This window comes from Lonchura striata, chromosome 9, assembly GCF_046129695.1.
Source record: "Lonchura striata isolate bLonStr1 chromosome 9, bLonStr1.mat, whole genome shotgun sequence".
In the NCBI taxonomy this organism is placed as follows: Eukaryota; Metazoa; Chordata; class Aves; order Passeriformes; family Estrildidae; genus Lonchura; species Lonchura striata.
Window position 1 is genome coordinate 3456386 of NC_134611.1, and position 15110 is coordinate 3471495.

The 15110-nt window shown below is 54.6% G+C and overlaps 1 protein-coding gene across 1 annotated transcript in view; it reads left to right on the forward strand.

Moving 5' to 3' along the window:
* The first annotated feature begins 5735 nt into the window (after positions 1 to 5735).
* Positions 5736 to 15110, forward strand: part of TNR (tenascin R) — a 79231-nt gene continuing 69856 nt past the window's right edge. Inside the window, exon 1 of the mRNA XM_021546032.3 lies at positions 5736 to 5942. The gene's annotated coding sequence lies outside the window, so the exon portion shown is untranslated. The remainder of the gene's footprint in view (positions 5943 to 15110) is intronic.

Here is a 15110-nt window from a genome sequence, read left to right on the forward strand (position 1 = left end):
GGTGATGAAGTGTTACTGTGACCCTGGACAGGCAAAGAGGGACAAAAGCCAGACTTGGAGCTGCCTGCCCAGGGGCTCCAGGAATTTCTGAGCATCTAAGGCCTTGCTGCTGCACCTTCTGCTGTGGGCAGTGGGACAGAGGAGAAGAAAACAGTAAAGACAAGGTCCCAAAGCACCCAGAGAGTTTTAGAAAGCTGAGAACTGTGCCTTGCCTACTCTACATGTGTCTGGGCTCAGATAAACCCTCTTTTTGCCTTGGCTCTGAGAGCAGGGGGAGATTTCCAGCTTGATTTGCACGGAAGAACCTCAGGATATCAAAGGAAGAAGATGCTCTATCCAATGTTTGCTCTCAGTCCCTGCCTGCCCAAATTCCTTCCCTGCTCCTGCCTGCAGCCTGTCCTCTGGTGAGCCAAGAAAGCTGCTGGTGGCTTCCCCAGTTCTCAGCATGTTCTGAGGCTGGGGGGGACAGCACATGGCAGAGCCCCCTGCCATCAGGGGCAATCTGCTGCCCCACAGCCCTGCCAGCCTGGCCACGGCTCCCACTGGCTCCAAGAGGGACCCTGAGAAGGACGAGCCCCTGCAGGGTGCCACCAGCCATCCCAAATTGAACAGAGAGGTATTTGGGAATGTTCAGGGCAACAGGGCTGGGAGCACAAGCTCTGTGAGGAGCCTTTGAAGGAACTGGGGTTGTTTAGCCTGGAGGTGACCTTATTGCTCTCCACAACTTCCTGAAGGGAGGTTGCAGACAGGTGGGGGTCGGTCTCTTCCACTGGGCAGCACTGACAGAACAAGAGGACACAGTCTCAAGGGAAGGTCAGGGAAGGTTTAGATTGGATATTAGGAAAAAAAATTTTCATCAAAAGAATAATAAAGTACTGGAATTGTCTTCCCAGGGATGTGGTAGAATCACCATCTCTGGACGTGTTTAAAAAAAGACTGGACATGGCACTTGGTGCTATAGTCTAGTTGTGGTGTTAGGGCATAGGTGGGACTTTATGATCTTAGAGGTCTCTTCCAACCTCACTATTCTGTGACTCTGTGATTCTATCTGAGCACAGGCTGGCAACAAAGTGACTGATGAATGCAGGGAGACACAGCTGATGCTGGGGAGGAGCAGAGAAATTGCTGCCAGCAGCAGCCTGAAACCCCAGGATGGGGCAGGGCTTTGCACCCACTTACCCCAGAAGCTGGTTACTACTGCTAGTAACCAACCCCATGGGTGTCTGTCTTCTCCTGGGCATGCTCAAGGAGGGGCTGGAGACAGAGAAAGGTGGGTAAGATCAACACTTAATGCCAGGAGCTGCCACATCCTTGTGCCCCTCAAGGATCAGCGTGTCTCTATGCTCTGAGCCATCAGAGCTATGTCTGTCCTCAACATGCAAAATGGAAGAATCCAGAATCCATCTGGTTTCTTGTGTGCTCCTGGTGATCCCCAAGCACAGGTCTATTGGATGTTTTCTGAAAAGCCCCCACTCCTGATGGGTATTACACATACAGGCATGTTGGCTTAACACACCTGCTGCAGCAGTTGGGCCTCACATCAATGCTGTTCTATAATACTGATATTTATTCACACGTAAAACATGAGAAACTGCTTGGCCATTACAAGACAAACCTCCCCTGGCTTCACAGCAGAGGTGTTTGCTTCTCCCCAGCAAGGTGAAAGATGGACACAGAGGCTGTGTGCAGCACATCACCCACCTGAGCTTGCTTGCATCTCCCACCACTGGAGCATCTCAAGGTATTTCTCCTCCTTTGGAAACACAAACTGCACTGCAGGAGCTCTTTGCAGTGGCCTGGGGAGTGGCTTCCCCAGCCCATCCCGGGAGGATTGAAGCCCTGGTGGTATGGACTAATGCAGCACCTGAGCTGCCTTGCCATAAAGCTCACATCTGTTTTGTGGGACGGTTTTTTGGCTCTGTTGCCATTCTCCACACCCTTGCCAGCATTCACATTCTATGACAGCAGATAATCTGGAGGCTTTGATTGAAGGGTTTATTGCTCTCGTGACTGTAGTCAAACCTTTTTTAATATCACTTTGGTTTACTGTGTGCTGCTCTCTCTTATTATAGACACACAGCCCCTGTGTATTCTGCAAGTTCCTGCTGTCAGCCCCCCCATGGCCCCTTATTCTCAGCATCCTGCCAGGGCCCTGAGCACCCCATCCATGGCTTCAAGTATCTCCCCAGAGCTCCCCAGGTCTCCAAACTTCCACTCTAGAAACTCAAGAATCCACCCAGAGCCCTAAGAACTTCCCCCTGCCATGGCCCAAGTGACCCCTCCATAGTGCTGAACATCTACCCGAGGTCCCCAAATATCTCCCCAGCCTCTCCACAGCCTTGAGCATCTCCCCCATGGGGTTCAAAGGGGCTGCTGTGCCTGGGATGCTCCTCCCCTGCGGGCTGGAGACCTCTCCAGGACTGTTCAGCCTTCCCGGCTCTGTGTGAGGGGAAGGCGGTGCCTGTCCTTGTCTATAATTGAAATAGATGGAATCAGGACGGATCAACATCGAATTCCTCGCCTGGGTGAGTGGAGACATATGTTTAATTTTCTGGTAATTCGGGCTGGGAGCCGCGCGTGGCTCCTCGGCTCTGCTCCGCACACGCGGCTCTGCACAAGAGCTGCTCCCGGGGGCTGCAGGCTCCAGCGTCCCTGAGAGAAGGGGGAAAAGCCTCCTCCTGAACTTTTCCTGCAGAATTCCCATTGCCACACACCTCCAGGGAAATAGCAAGGATGCTCAAGGCCCAGGGGAGTGGGTGAGCACTGGCTGCAGATCTGTTTCCACACAATTTTTTCTTGAGGGATGTACTGAGAGAGGAGCAGCAAGAGGGGAGGGATGGGAACAGCAGTGGCTCAGTGCTGGGCATCCCTCCAAGACTGCACAGGGAAGAGATCTTGGGGCTTTCAGGCCAGTCCAGAAGGTCTCATTCACTGGAGAGTGCTTTTCCTAATGCTGAAGTGATAGAAACCCTAAGGCTCAATCCCCACTGGGATCAGCCAGGCAGGCTTGTGAAACATGAGGGTGCTCTGGGGGTGATCGTGGCCCCGAGTCCCAAAATGAGCATGAGCAAAACAGAGAGAAAAGGGATTTGAAATTATCTCCCAAATAGTTTTTCTAAACTAATGTCTCTAGCTCTTCCCAGCACGGCCCCCAGGGACCCCTTCAGACCACCCATGCCTCATGCAAACCACATGCTCTTTCCTCCAGAGACTGCCCCTTGGAAAACTTCTTGTGTTGGCTACAAAACAAGCTGGTTTCCCATTTTGGGGTGTACCTTTCTCTGAAGTACATGTAAGAGCAAGGGATTTTGTCTATCTCTCCTCAGCAGCATTAAGGTTTTTCATTAAGGACCCTCAAACAGGAGTGACAGCTTTGGGCTCTGCTTGACCCTGCTTTTCCCTTGCACCTGCACAGCAATTGCAGCACATGGGTTTTACAGCCAGGCACCCTGCTTTGAGGGACCTGAGTGAGAAACTCCTTAGTGTGTGGTCACACTCAAAACACAGGAGTTCTGGGGACATTGCCCTTGACTTTGACTTGCAGGTTCATTGTTGGGCAGGAGGCTGAAGGAGGGCAGTGACTCCTCGAGCTGGAGAAAGCCAGGAGGGCCTGATCAGCTATTTCAGTCTTGCTTACATATGGCTTCTTGGGCTTTTTTCATCAGGGTCCAAGGAATGTCATTTTGGTCATGCTGGTACATCTGTAAAGCCAAAGCTGGAATACCTCATTTCCAGCTCAGGCTTTTGCATGATAGTGATGCCTGAGGGTTTAGATGTTGTATTTTTAGAGTCTGTGCTGCTTTAATGTGTAGTTCTCAACTTCATATGAGGGGATGGTGAGCTCTCTTCACAAGCAGGGAGACAAAACAATTCATTCTCTAGCTTGGAACCAAGGACAAATGATCCAAATCTCAGCCCAAGAGCACAAACAATGTGGGCTGAAGAAAGAAAAACAAGCAGGATGGGACTTCATGGGCTAAAGCTGGAATTGGACAATGAACTCCAATGTGCAAGTAGAGCAGAACTTGTAAAAGTGAGAGACCTCATGAGCACTCATGCATTTTGTGACCATTTTGGTTCATCTTGGGTGCAGCCCTGGCTGGGTTCTTGTGCTGCCCAAGGTGGATCCATTGAGGCTTTTTAATAAATCCCTAATTTATTCTTTAACTCTGCCCAGCCTCTGTCCTAGCTCAGCCTTCACAAGGCATCAATAGTCTGCACAGCTGCCTCCCTCCTCACTGGTGGCACTCATGGCATAGGTCAGCCAGGTTTAGTTATCTCTGGTGTCTGAGACCATCCAAAGGTCCCTGCTGGCCTCCTCAGCGAGGTGGGTTTCTCTCTGTAGGATGTCTCTGGGAAGGTACAGGGCTCCCTACACATGTAAGTGTGCAGAGCTGAACAGCTCATCACTTACCTACAGAGCTGAACAGCTCATCACTCTTAATGGCCTTTATACTTCTCATTGAGCTTCCATTCTGTGGAGGTAGGAGGTAAATTAGGCAATTTACCAAAGCAGTGTGGGGAAATTGGGACATGAAATCGTATCTGAGGAGTCATGGACCATTTAGGACCACCTTGTTCCTGTGACTAAAAAAGGTCTGTTTTAACATGCCAGGACAGGGGTCTCTAACCTGAGGAAGTAGCTTGCCAAGAAACCTATCCAAGTTTTGTGCAGAATCAGGTGGAATTGCTCTTCTCAACTTCAGTTCACCAGCTCAGCTGTGAAAAAATACTTTCTACTGTCAACAGCGCTACTCGTTGTTGAGCAAAAAGCTTTTGGAGGCTCATTACTTTCAATAGTCAGGTAGATTATGATGTTAAAAGAAATTAAGAGTGATCCAAATATGCTGTGGCTACCTGCTCCCTCCTTCCCAGGCAGCTCTGTTCACCTGTCCTGTCACGTACAACTGATACCCCAACCTCCCAGCTGAGTAACAACATTCTCCCACAAATGTTAATTAAAATTTGGGGGACCAGGGAGTGTCAGAACCCAGAGTTTTGGGTACTACCCACACATGTTCTGTGGCATTACAGAATTCCAGAATGGTTTGGGTCGGAAGGGACTTTAAAGACCATCTTTTTCCACTCCTACAAGACAAGGTTGCTCCAAGCTCTGTCCAACCTGGCTTTGAACATTCCAGGGATGGGGCAGCCACAGCCTCTCTGGGCAACCTGTGCCAGGGCCTCCCCACCCACACAGGGAAGAAGTTCTTCTTAATATCCCATCTAACCCTGCCCCTGGCAGTGGGAACCCATTCCCCCATCTCCTGTCACTCCATAGCCTTGTCCAAACTCCTCTCTTTGGAGCCCCTATAGTCACTGGAATGGGCTCTAAGGTCCCCCTGGAGCCTTCTCTTCCCTACGCTGTCACAGCAGGGATATCCCAGCCCTCCGACCATTCCTGTGCCCACGCCGACCTGCATCCAGACCCCAGGAAGGCTGAGGTCAAACTCAGTGGGCTCTCATTCTCTTTGCATCCCATTTCCCCCCCTTTCCTCCCGCTCCTTTGTCGCTCCCGCTGTTCCCCGCTGCTCGGGAGCGCTCCGGGCGCGGCGGGGGCGGGTGCCCGCGGGCGGTGGGAGGCGATGCCGCTGCGGCGGCGGTGCCGCCCGGGCGTGCGGTGGGATCTTCCCCCGCCCCTGCCCGCTAGGCGGCTGCGTGCGGAGAGCCCGGAGCGGGGAGCGGAGAGCAGGGGAGAGCAAGGGAAAAGAACGGGGGGCGGGGGGGGGGGGGGAAGGAAGCTGCTGAAATTTAAGGAGGGGACGGAGCGGCAGCGAGGCAGTCCCGGGGTCGCTCCTCCCGGCCGCAGCAGCCAGAGGGGCTGCCGGTGCCAGGAAGGGCGCCAGGCCGAGCCCGGGCACCCGCGGAGCGGGGCCGCCCCCCGCGCATCCCGGCGGCAGCAGGAGGAGCCGGCCCGGCTCGGCCCGGCCCGGCCCGGCCCGGTGAGTGTCCTCAGCACCGCGGACAGCTCCGCGCCCGCGCCCGGCTCCGCGTGCGCCGCTCCGGCTCCGCGCTCCGCGCTCCGCGCTCCGGGCTGCGCAGGCTGCGCTCCGTGTCTGGGCTCTGAGCTCCGTGTTACAGCTCTGAGCTCCGTGTCTGGGCTCTAAGCTCCGTGTCTGGGCTCTGAGCTCCGTGTTACAGCTCTGAGCTCCGTGTCTCGGCTCTGAGCTCCGTGTCTGGGCTCTGAGCTCCGTGTTACAGCTCTGAGCTCCGTGTTACAGCTCTGAGCTCCGTGTTACAGCTCTGAGCTCCGTGTTACAGCTCTGAGCTCCGTGTCTGGGCTCTGAGCTCCGTGTTACGGCTCTGAGCTCCGTGTCTCGGCTCTGAGCTCCGTGTTACAGCTCCGTGTCTGGGCTCTGAGCTCCGTGTCTCGGCTCTGAGCTCCGTGTCTCGGCTCTGCGCTCCGTGTCTGGGCTCTGAGCTCCGTGTCTCGGCTCTGAGCTCCGTGTCACATCTCTGAGCTCCGTGTCACATCTCTGAGCTCCGTGTCTCGGCTCTGAGCTCCGTGTTACAGCTCCGAGTCTCGGCTCTGAGCTCCGCGCTCCGCGGGCACAGCTCTCCGCGCTCCGATGCCCCGCGCATCCCAGCCCTGTGCCCTTTTCACTGTGCCCCTGCTCTGTGTCCCTGCTCTGTGTCCCTGCTCTGTGTCCCTGCTCTGTGTCTCTGCTCTGTGTCCCTGCTCTGTGTCCCTGCTCTGTGTCCCTGCTCTGTGTCTCTGCTCTGTGTCCCTGCTCTGTGTCTCTGCTCTGTGTCCCTGCTCTGTGTCTTTGCTCTGTGTCCCTGCTCTGTGTCCCTGCTCTGTGTCCCTGCTCTGTGTCCCTGCTCTGTGTCCCTGCTCTGTGTCCCTGCTCTGTGTCCCTGCTCTGTGTCCCTGCTCTGTGTCTTTGCTCGGGGCAGGAGTTGAGGGCAGAGGGAAGCGGCGGTGGGCAGAGACCCACGATTCCCCGGCCCGGCCGCGGGCGGCTGTGCGAGAGGAAAGGGGATATATTGGTAGTTTTTGGGGGGTGGTAAAGGCTGCCTGCACTTTCTGCAAGTTCCTTTTGTGGCTGGTATGAGACTGAGGAAATTTGGCTCTGGGCACCTGCGTCATACGGAGACAGTTCTGGGGGGGAGGAGGCTGCTTGCTGCATCCTTGCGGGCAGCGCTGGGGGGCTCATTCACACCTCTCCCCGTCAAACCCGGGCTCCATCTCTCCTTCCCAGCCCGCTCCCTCCCTCCTGCCCACGACTCCCACTCCCCGCGGGGCCGCGGGGGCAGCAGCATCCCCAACTCCGGGAGCTGGGAACGAGCCTGAGCAGCCTCTCCCTCCCTCCCGCCCGCGGCTGGATGCTGCCGGCGAACGCGAAGCCCACCCAGGCTCTGCTGAGCCTTAGCCCGGCTTTCTGCTTCAATTCACCAAAGTTTGACCAGGGTCTCGCCTCCTCTCCCGCCTGCTCATGCAGCAACGCTGCCGTTCTGTAGGAGAGCTGACCCCTGGAAGGGGCCATCGCAGGGCTTTGGGCTGAAAGATGCTCCCCGAGCCTGGGCACAGCTGCGACTTTTACAGCCAGGGAGCGGAGCTTGCTTGGCGAGGTCACCGCTGCCGGAGGGGTGGCGGAGCACCTGGAGGAAGGGACGCCGGGGGTGTGTCTGAGGAACGCATTAATTAGGCGTGCTTCATTAGCAGTTACCTGCTATGGCTTCCGCCAGAATCCATCTACCCGGAGAGCAGGAGAAGGCTAAGCCCAGTGCGGGGGATCCTTTCTGGAGCGGCTGGGGGCTCGCTGAGGCGCTGTGGAAGGAAGCATCGCTGTATTCTGCCTCTTTAAGCCCTCGCTGTGCATCGGCTGGGCAGCTGGGACCCCACATCTCCCGCGGCGGCACTGAGGCCTCAAGGAAGGGTCAGATTTGGGCATTGGTCTCTGCCGGCTGCATCCCTGTGGCTGCCCGCTGCATCGCACCCCCGTGTGTCTGCGGGCAGGGAAACTGAGGCCGGGGGAACGGGGCAAGAGGAGAAGGCTTGGCAGGCAGGCAGGAGAGTCAGCGGTGCAGCATGAGCCTGGCTGTTTCTTTGGTTCTCAGGTGCTCACGGCAATGAGCTGCAAATGCCCGGGTTTGTACGGGGAGGATGGGTGGGAGAGAGGAGCGGGTCCCCCCCCACCAGGCACTGAGCAGCGAGGGGCGCTGAGTGCTCGGGAGCTGCGGCTTTTTCTGCCCCAGCAGGGCAGGGTGGGCCCCGGGGTCCTGCGCATCCATTTGCAGCACCGTGGTACCAGCCCTGGGGAAACCCTGCTGGGGCTCCCGCTGCTGGTGCTAGCGAGGGGCTGGCTGTAAGGCCTGGCTTACAGGGTGAACATCCAGCCAAGGATGAAGGGACAGTTTGAGGTTTCCTCTGGGCTCGGGGAGTGAGGTGGCTCTGCAGGCAGGGCAAGGCTGGGCTCCCATGTTTGTGAGGCTGATTGTGGGGTGCAGCCCCTGGAGAGCTCCCTGCCCTGCCCTGCACCCCTAAGCTGCTCACGGGGACTCGTCAGGTGGATTTGAGCATCGGCAAGGTGAAGCTGCGGGGACAGTTTGTCACTCATGGATCTCTCGCTGTTCTCCTGATGGTGGTGCTCCAGGCTCCCCAATCCCCCGAAAGCAGCTCGAGAACTGTACTGAGAAGTGGAAACCAATCCTGTGGGAGCCCTTCCCCGGCACCGCTGCAGCTCTGACTGCTTCACCCACAGCTCCTGGGGGGTACCAGGCACCCAAACCTGCTGGGCTGGGGTGGGCTGGGGGCTGCAGCTCCTGCCCTGGCACAGGGTGTCTGCGGGGTTCCCAGCCCCCTCCTTGCTACTGTTCATCTCACCAGAGCCCTCAGCAAATGCAATAAAACCCAAGAAAAACGCTAATTAACAAGTACAAGCATGGAGGGTGTAAAGTAGATGTTTAACCTTATTATATAAACAAACATAAAGGAGACATAAATTAGGCAGGGGAAGAAGTCGATTCATCGATGGAACTGCCCAGGCAGAAGAGATAAAGGCAGCAGGAGGCTGCTGAGGGACGGGGACACGATGCAGCCGGCGCCTGTAATCCTCTCGCCTGTTAATTGCACCTGTAATGAGAAGCGAAATGTCAATGGTGTTAGATGCTGCTTCCATCCCTAAGGTGGTCCCAGCCAGGGCAGCAGCATCCTAGAGCCAGGTAAAAATCCCAGAGAGGGTAAAATCTGGGACTGCTTGGATGCTCCCAGTGTGCCAGCCCAGTTTGCTGGCTGGAGTTCCTGGGAGTTGGCAGTTCAGTGGCAGAAAGTGCTGGAAGCTCTGCAGGACCTGACAGCACGGCTGCGTCCTGCTCTTCCCTCACCCACCCCACTGCACAAGAAATACAATAAGGAAATCAGAAGGGATGGGGATAGGAAATGGAAAAAAAAAAATATAGAAAATACAGGGCAGGTTCAGCAGGTGCCATTTGTCTGTCTCTTGTTCTGGAAGGGGTTTTCCCCTCATCATTCTCATAGCCCACAAGGCAGGTCCAGTCCCCCTTACCAATGTGCCTGGAATGAGTCCTAGGATGCCCAGCACCATTTCAGCTGACTTTTAGTTAAAGATTTTCAGCTGCCTCCACTCCCACAGCCCCAGGGGGAGGTGCTCCAGCTGAGTTCCATGGGCATGGAAAGGACATCTCCCCTCCATCATTCCTGCCATTGCCTAGCCAAAGGAATGTCAGGGAGGGAGCCCCTTCCCACTGGGAAACAAAGGATCATCCTTCCTTGGCAAAATCTCAGCACCAAACATCCCATCCACAGGCTGAGACCCCCTCTCCTCCTGTGCCTTCCTACTTCCCCCAGCTTGTTGTCTTCATCTCAGAGCTTGATTTCATTTTCCCTTTATAATTGGCCATCACAATTTCTCCTGGCAGTTCCTTGAGGAAGCCCAGGTAATTGTTTGGTTCTTTCCCTCTCCCCTCATCTTTATTTTCCTTGATACTTTTAAATGTCAAAGCTTGGTATTTCCACAATTTCCATCCCCAGGGCAGGCACCTTGGCAAGGTGCAGGCAGCAAAGCCATCTCCTGGCTTCCACAGCTGCCTTCAGTAACACACAGAGCTTTTAACAAGCCACCATGGGGAGCTTGTCCTGCTGGCACATGAGCATCTGGGATGGCAAAGGTTGGGAAAAGAGGAGCAGGTGGGAATATCAGAGCTTGTGGGTGTCACATGTCCCATCTCCTCCTCCCCCCTCTGTGGGGTTTGGTGCTCTGTGGGTGGTGGGACAATGACAATCCCAGGGATGCTAAATTCTCCCCTCATGCTCCCTGGGGTGGCTGGGGTTTAAGAAAGGGTCTGAATTCACCATAAGAAGGACAGTAGAGGTGGAAAGGGCAGCTGAGGTCCCTTTCCCTAGGCAGGCTGGTGAGCAGAAATCTTCATCCGAAGATTTTCCTTCTGAGCTGTTTGATTTTGTGGGCAGCTTGACCCAGGACGTGCTAGAGACCATCCCAGCACCAACCTCCCACCCCTCCCTGCCTCTCTCTCCCCCCCCCCCACCCCCAGATTTGTTACTAAATAAACACTTCTGGGGAGGGATTTCTGCCTCCCCCCCTCTTTCCAGCAAGTCACCATGGGGAAGATGAGATTCGGAGCCTGTTCCCAGTCTGTGGTAGTGTGGATCACTGCTAGAGAAAATATCCAGGGGTGCATGTGGGATGTTCGTCTGGCCCAGCCAGAACTCCCTCTTCTGTTGGAGATCACAAATCCCACACACGCTGGGGAAATGAAATGCTCCTAGATACTACAAGTGTAGGAAAGTCCTTTGGTAATGGCTGTTCTCCTGAAGAAGGGTTTGGGAGAGGTGAGGGATTTGCTCTCCCCTTTCGCTCATGAGAGCAATCACAAGAGGGAGAAGTGAATTCAGCTCTCCAGGGCAGCTCCCTCCTCTTTCCCCCACTCATTTGGGAAGAATGTCCCACTTGAGACCATGCAGGGCTGGAGGCTGGGGGTGCACTGGGGGTGCCTGGCAGCAGAAGGGCTCCACTGGGTGCTGGCTCTGCTCTGAAGTGCAAATCTCCTCCCTGGTGGAAGGAAAAGGCCTGGCATCGTGGGACCTGTGGCAGGGTCCCCAGGGGAGGCTGCTCTGTTTGCATCAGCTGGAGCACATGGCTGGCTGCTGTAATTGCTCTTCCTTGGCCTGGCTGCTGGGATTTGAGAATTGATTGCCGAGTCAATACTGATGCATTTGTAAATCTGCCGGTGGATGGGGAGGAGGCCCTGGGGCATGGCTGCCCCCACCAAGCCAGCATGGGAGAGCTGGGCTGTGGCTCTCCATCTCCTGGCTAGCAGGGGAGGTGACCCCTGAGCCCTGCCCACCCCTGGCTGTGGGGGAGCAGGATGGATGAGCTGCAGGAGGAGCAAAGCAGCTCCTGGGTCTCACAGCCCCTCATGGTCCCCACTGGGGGGATGGAGCTGGAGCTCCATGCCCAATGTCGTGTTCCTAGAGCTTCATCTCCAATGAGGAGATGTTTCCTAGTGAAGCCCTTGAACTGTTCCCCTGATGGGAAACAGTTTCCTTGCTTTTGGCAGATACCATGTTAGTCAGCAGAAATCACCAAAAGCGTGGATTCCTAAAGTGTGCTGTTTATTTTCCTGTTTTTTTTTTTTTTTTTTTTGCTGTTGTTGTTGTTGGTTTGTTTTTTTTGGGGGGGGGGATTTTTGGGGTTGTTTTTTTTTTTTTTCGTGGATGAGTCCTCTAATCCCCGTGGGGTTCTGTAGCCTCTCTCGGTTGGTCGCAGTCAGGAATAGGTCCTGTCGCTGGAGCACGCCCGTGTCCCTGCTGAATAACACGGGGACAAGCAGGGAGCTTCACCCGAGGCGATTTTGGCTGCTCCCACTGCAGACGGCTCAGCGTCCCTGCAGGGAGAGTGTGGCTCGTAATTAAAATGCAGATTGATTTCATTCGATCTGCCTGCTGTCCCTTGGGGATGCCAGGGACACATTTGTCGTGGGGGCTCAGTGTCCTGCCCGGCCCTGCCGGTCCCTCCCGTGTCCACAGCCCCTCACATCATGCGTGTCGCTCCTACTTGCAGACAGCTTAAAAGAAAATCCCTCTGCAAAGCATCAGCATTAAACTCGTCTTTAATTACACAGCTAATTTATTGTGTGGCACTAGCAACAATGTAAACCAGGTAAACGGCTGCGAGATAGCACGCCGAGAATTGCCTCATTTGGTAAATAATTTTAACTTAAGTAATTATTTCCTGCAAGGGGGAGGATGCTGGGAGCACCCTGGGGGCTTTTCTGGCCGCAGGAGGGATGAGCTGGTGGTGTAATTCCTCATTAATTACTCGGTGCTGTCGTGGCCTCCTCCCCACATCTGACACGCACCCATCACCCCAGGACAACCTGGGGGTCCCTGGGGGTGCTTTCAGTGCTGCCCATGGAAGCCACAGGCGGCACTCCTGGGCAGAGGTTGGTTGGGTTTCCTTTGGGTTGTTTCGATTTTTATTCTTTTCCTCTCCAATTGTAACCCATCTGCTTGTCATGTCACTAAGGCAGCATCCCCTTTTGCTGGCCTTGCTTAATGAGGACTAATTGACGAGGAGCAGGACTCTCCTGTGCTGGTGCCTGGCAGTGGCTGGGCCGGAGGTGTGCAGTGCTCCAGCATCCCTGGTACCTGCCTCTCGTGGCACTGCTGCCCGCACGCTGAAGTCCTCCAGTGATGTTTTTCCTCTCTCTCAGCCCCTAAATGATCAGGCTAGCTCAGAGATACGAGGCCTTGAGGGGAGGAACATCAGGAGATGGGCAAAGATCTCCAAAGGAGGCTCTCACCCCGATGTAGTTGTCCAGCTCTTTTTATTGCATGGTCCGAGGGAAGAGAGGGGCAAAAAGAGTGACCAGGAAGGGACATCCCCTGTTGGAGCCTCAGCCTGGTTCAGGGGATCCTTGTGCTGGAAAAGTCTCTCCTCCAAACCGTGCTTCCAAAGAAGGGCTCAGCAGTCTCTGTTGTTGGGTCTCAAGGCAGTTTATTGCAAGTTATCTAAAAGATTTTCTTCTGGGGCTGCTGTGGTTTGCTCAGAGCTCAGGCAGAGGCACACACACACCCTGACATCCTCTCTGACCCCGACTGCTTCTTCTCTCCCCGCCCAGGGCTGCTGCTCTCTTTTATATGGTACATTACGTGTTACATGGTTACAGTTTTTCCCAATGCCTATTACCTACATTAAATGATTTTCTATCTTTTATATGGTACATTACATGTTACATGGTTACAGTTTTTCCCAATGCCTATTACCTATATTAAATTATTTTCTATCTTTTATATGGTACATTACGTGTTACATGGTCACAGTTTTTCTGAATGCCTATTTGCTATATTAAATGGTGCTTTTCTATCTTTTATATGGTACATTACGTGTTACATGTTTACAGTTTTTCCCAATGCCTATTTGCTATATTAAATGGTGCTTTTCTACTCTAAACCAATCCGTGAGTGCCAACATCACCAAGAGCATGGAGGTGAGGAAGAAGAAAGAGGAGGAAGAGGACCGGCCTACATTCCTCCATCTTAAAACCTCTGAGCCCCATGTACAAAGTAAAAAACCCCCTGTACAGGTGTCAAAACCCCCTTGTACAATACTAAAAACTTTTTCCCTCTACTTTGTGACTACTTCTACTATAATATATAATTTTTTGTGACTTCTTGTTCTTCCTGCAAGGTTGGTAAATCATTCCATGGCTCAAACCCAAAATCACAGCTGTTTCCAGGGTCTCAAATGCTTCTGACCGGGGCCTGGAACCTCCAAAAATGTCTGAGGGACATTTTGAGTTCCGACAATTGCCTTATCTAGGCTCTGGACAGAGAGGTCTCTTTTGGCTCTCTGCCAACCCTGTTGGGCAGGAAGGAGGGGTCCAGGTTTATCTGATCAGCATCACAGGGGTCCTGGGAGATGGGGAAACATGTTCTGAGCACGCTGTAACTCCCCAGCTGCCTCACTTTCTGTAGGACGCATGTTCCGATGGAGCTGCCGCGTTTATGCTTTCTCCCCTTGTCCTCTTCTCCAGCTTATCCTGCTCGCCCTCCTCCCCTGGCTCCATCCCCGTCCCCCCCAGCCCTCCCCGGCTCTCCCTCGCTCCGGCCTTTTGTTTGCCGGGCTCCCTGAAAAGCGCCATTGAGGCCCTGGGCGCTGCTGTGGGGAGCCTCTCTCCGGCTGCCCTCGCAGATGGGCGCCGCGCTCAATCCTCGCCCTGTTCTCCGCCGGGGGGGACAATGAACTCGGGCGCCGCAGAGAGACGGAGAAAGAGCCGCTCTGTGCTCCGGGACACAGCCCCGTCCCCGGGGCCAAAAGAACTCCACTTGTGTTATTGATCGACTCCGGGGGCACGGGCTGTGAGTGGCATACAGATGTTGGCACAGCTGGCGCTGCCAGCCCCACGTGCCTGGCGCCGGTCCCACGGCGCGGTCCCGTGGGGAGCAGGGGATGCTGTGCAGCGGCTGTGCCTCGGCAGCCCCCTCGGAGCTCGAAAAGCTCCTGCAGGGTGTTTTAAATAAAACCGAGGGCTATGGGCATCTCTGTGGCCAAGCCCCAAGGAGCCTCCAGCTGCCAGGATCCTGACCCTCCCCTGGCCTGGTACCTCAGTGATGCTCACACAGAGCTCAGCTTCTGCTCAGCAGCTCCGGAGTTTGCAGCAGGGAATGTCACTGTCGAGGCAGGACAGGAATGAGAAGACTCTGACTCCGAAGGCTGTTGAGAGTAAAACTCTCATTTATTCAAAATACACTGCTCTTTTATACGGAGCTTCACAAGGATCAAATCCATTGGTTCTAAAGTAAAAACAACCTACACCATTGGTGCAGAGTGCTTGATGCACCATGATAGAACTTAACTATAAACGATGTGAAAAACAAGAGAGATAAATAATTATTTACATTCTTTCCCAGCTCTTTCCCAGGCTTTTGCCTGGCTAGAAACTCTCAGTTTCTTTCTTTGACTGAATCTGAAACCCACAGGGAAGAGAAGTCTTTCTTCATTGGGTGTGTGCACACACAAAATGAAATGCCAGGTGATAGAAGCTGATTTTCTCCTCCTCCCTCCCCACACTAAGGCAGGCTCCCTGCCTCCCTCTCTCCCTCTCCTCACTCTCTGCTCTCCCAC